Source organism: Mastomys coucha, unplaced genomic scaffold (assembly GCF_008632895.1).
Source record: "Mastomys coucha isolate ucsf_1 unplaced genomic scaffold, UCSF_Mcou_1 pScaffold15, whole genome shotgun sequence".
Classification (NCBI taxonomy): domain Eukaryota; kingdom Metazoa; phylum Chordata; class Mammalia; order Rodentia; family Muridae; genus Mastomys; species Mastomys coucha.
Genome location: NW_022196897.1, coordinates 82,842,161 through 82,845,942, shown reverse-complemented (window position 1 = coordinate 82,845,942; position 3,782 = coordinate 82,842,161). Strand labels below are relative to the sequence as shown.

The following is a 3,782-nucleotide window of genomic DNA, read 5'->3' as shown; positions in this document are numbered from 1 at the left end:
TCTCCTTCTCCTTCTTCTCCTTCTCCTCCTCTCCTTCTGCTTCTTCCTCTTTTCTTCTTCTTCTTTCTTCTTCTTCTTTGCTTTTGTCTTTCGAGACAGGGTTTCTCTGTGTAGCCCTGGCTGTTGTAAACTCACTCTGTAGACCAGACTGGCCTTGAACTCAGCTATCTGCCTGCCTCTGCCTCCCAAGTGCTGGGATTAAAGCCATGCACCATCACTGCCCAGCCTTGTTTTTTCTTCTTCAGCGGAGATCCCACCAAGAGGAGTTTGTCTGTGGCAGTTTCTTTCTTCTTTCTTTGCCCTCAGTGTCAGTGAGAGATGGGGTCTATTTTTTGACATTTCCCTTTTTCTTTTCTCCCCTTCTTCCTTTGAAATGCTTGCAAGTGATGGCCTTTGGATGTGCCTTTTCCTCCTTACTACCTCCTCTCCTCCTCTCTCTCCTCCTCCTGCTCCTCCTTTTTCTCAGTCACTACCTGGTAGGCTGTGGGGATTGCTGGGAGAGCTAAGCCACTTTCAGAGCCTGTAATGTAGTCAAGAAATGTCAGTGCTTATGTCCCTTGACAGGCAAGGCAGCCATAGATGGAACCTGTTGGTGCAGTCCCTAAGCCCACAATGGTTGGAGCCGCCTAGACTCATTCTGGTTCCTTGAACATACCGGTGGCCAGCAGTGTCCGAGGAGCCCACGCTCTCTAGTTTTAGCTTTTATTTACTTTACTTTCTGACCTAGGCATTCTTCTTTTTAAATGTTAACGATTCAAACATTGTCTTCTAGTTATAGAATACAAAAGAAAAAGTGCTTTCATTTTCTGTATATGAACACATCATAGATTATCTAATGCAGGCACAGAAGCCGAAATGAACTCATCCTCTGGGTGATCAGGGATGTCTTCATGATGTATCCTATGAAAGGGAATTTATTCATTTGTTTCCATGAACTCAGTCTATCCCAATGTTGTATTCAGCCTCATATAATTACTTTTCCTTTTTTTCCACAGTGCTCATCTCCCTGTGATAGTCATAAAATTTTTGCCAGGAGGGAAGCTTCAGAAAGGCAGGAATCTCAAGTCTTTATAGAAACTCATCCACCTGAGTGAACCTCAAACCATGTAGTTTCTTTAGTAAACTAACAAAATCATACATTTAGGAGGGCAGTACATTAAACGGTTCTTGCAAGACCAGGGTAAGAGTGTTCTCAAGAACTGTGTTTCTTTTTTGGAGGCTTTAAGGGAGAATCCATTCTCCTTGATTAATATATTTTCTGTAGACTTTATTTTTAAGGATAAATTGAAAGATGAAAAAGAGGTGAAAAAAAGAGGTCAGTGGCAAGATGAAAGGGAACAGGGAATAAGGTGAGTGGTTAAGAGGAAAGTAGTTAAGAAGTTATCGAAGGCAGGTTTTCAAAGGTCCCTTCCTGATCCTCATCACCTCCACATTTAGACCAATTTTTTTAACTAAATAAATTTCCAACTATTTGGCAGGCTGAATGTTGTCAATGAGAAATGCAAAAACCCATCATTTTATTTCTTACTATGATTTAAATACATTTTTAAAAGGCTCAAAGTTCAACATGTTTAAAATGTTTCAATATAATGTCAAAGAAAACAGGAGCTCATGCTAATGAAAAGATGGGGTTTTACACCCAACTCATTCAAACATTTTGTTTTCAATGCCATTCCATTACAGATCAAAACTGAACATGTAACTGACTTCATATTAAAATAATTATGCAGTAGTGTCCAGTGATACAAGAAGCACAGACATAAATACATGCAAGTATACCTCTAAGAATATTGATAGGTTAGATTGAAAATTGTATAAAGAATCCAAATATTCTAATCTGGATAGTATTGATGATATATCTACAATTATTATAGGAATTATCTTACCAAGGTACCAAAAGAAGAATCAGTCATAAAAATACACAGAGAGAGAATTCTTGTTACTTTATTATGAATGACATTTTATTTCTTTTAATGACAGCTTCTTTGAAAAGCAGAACATTTGTTAAGGGGCCTTAAAATTCAGAATACAGTAGAACTTTTCCTGATGGAACTCTAGAATCTGTGAGCTTAACAGATATTCCTGAATGGAGTTAAGAGGGGGATCACTTCTGAATGTTTCAATTCCTTAGAAATGGCTGAATGAAAGTCATGGATGAATGAAGATAAACTAGGAAACAAATCTTACAACTTTTGTTTAACAGCAAATACTAATCCTCAAGAAACCAGTGGAGATTCCTACTCCATTACCATTCCATTTTGCTTAAGGGTGAGACAGGATTTGGACATTAGGAATACATCAATTACAGGATTGCCTTGGCCTGTGATATGCACTTTCATATACACGTGTACTGAGCAAATTAAGGTCTGTTTAGTTCTGTGTAGCAGACATTCCAGAAACGTCATGATTACAGTATTTTAATTAATATGCAAAAATATCCTTCTAAAGTTTATAATGTAACTTTATAATCACATCTCACATAAACTGATACAATTCCATGGAGAGCATGGTGTATTATTCTTACCAAAAAAGGCAATGAAATACCATCCCAAGAGATTAAATTATTTACACAAAATGGAAAAGCTTCAAATGCCATAATTAGTGTGTGAATCGTCTTGAGACTCCAATTATAAAGCACTTTCCACTGAAACAATATCTTTGTACTGATGGTTTTTAGTAAGTACTGTGTCACTCAATGTAATGACATTTTATGTGATTTCCATATTTTAAAATAATCACAGGATGGAAAATAAGATGAGTACAGGTGTTATTTATCCATTCACTGATGTATATGCACGTATGAATGGTGCAATCACTGGTATTGTCTTGCCAAGCTCTTCCTAGGAGGCCACCATGAGAATGTGTACATCCATTTTCTTTTAAAAGGACAATCATATTGTTTTTTATTCTTTACATTATGGATCTCTCACTATGTGATCAAGAAAATATAAATCATGTGGCTTCACCTTCCCATAAAAGTGTCTAATTAAGATTAAACTTGTCCCTGTGGTAAATGTAAAATGATTTAATTATAATCAAAATGCTCTCGATTGAATAGCTTCAGTTTCAAAGAGTCACTTTCCTAGTGCTAAGAAGCTCATTAAATTCAATTTGCAGTAATGTACTGCTGTCATGTTTCCTTTCTGAAGCACAGTATTACATTAAAGTTCTTTGATTATTTCCCTGTAGGGTAGCATTAATGTGACACACCGTGTGAAAGAAAAGCTCAAATGAGACCCAAAGATGCACTACTTTACTTAAAATTTTTTCTCAATAGATGTTAATGTTTAGCAGCATGAAAAATATGCAATAAAGAACAGTCTGTCTTAGGAACACTGGGAAAACAAATTTTATTATTGTTTGTCCTGGACCACTGGGAGTCTGTATTTATGTGACTGCAGAGTTGTGAGTGTTATCATATAGTGTAGATGATGCATTTTGCTTATTTTATAAGTATCACAAGCACTTGTTTGCATGTTCTAATGGATGTTATGATTTTATTCTTTTCATTTCACTATCCTGAACATATAAAATTATTGTTTGCAAGATATAGATAAACGTAAGAAGAGAAAACTAGAAGTGGTATGAAAATCAAGAAGCAAAGAAGAAAATTATATTTCTAATGTGGTTATTTTATTAAATTAAGGGTAATTTATATTTAAATTAATAGAATTATATTTAAATTAATGACTTTTTATTATTTGATAGAGGCATCCAATTAGTTTTACATTTATTCAATTAGTGTAGAGTTAAGGCTTGCATGTGCTAGCTATGTGGGGAAA

At 35.5% G+C, this 3,782-nt stretch overlaps 1 protein-coding gene and 1 pseudogene across 3 annotated transcripts in view; both read right to left on the bottom strand.

Moving 5' to 3' along the window:
- Positions 1 to 653, bottom strand: part of LOC116091741 — a 1,765-nt pseudogene extending 1,112 nt beyond the window's left edge.
- Lrrc4c (leucine rich repeat containing 4C) overlaps positions 1 to 3,782 on the bottom strand; it is a 1,245,152-nt gene that overhangs the window by 558,437 nt on the left and 682,933 nt on the right. The gene's annotated exons all lie outside the window — the stretch shown is intronic.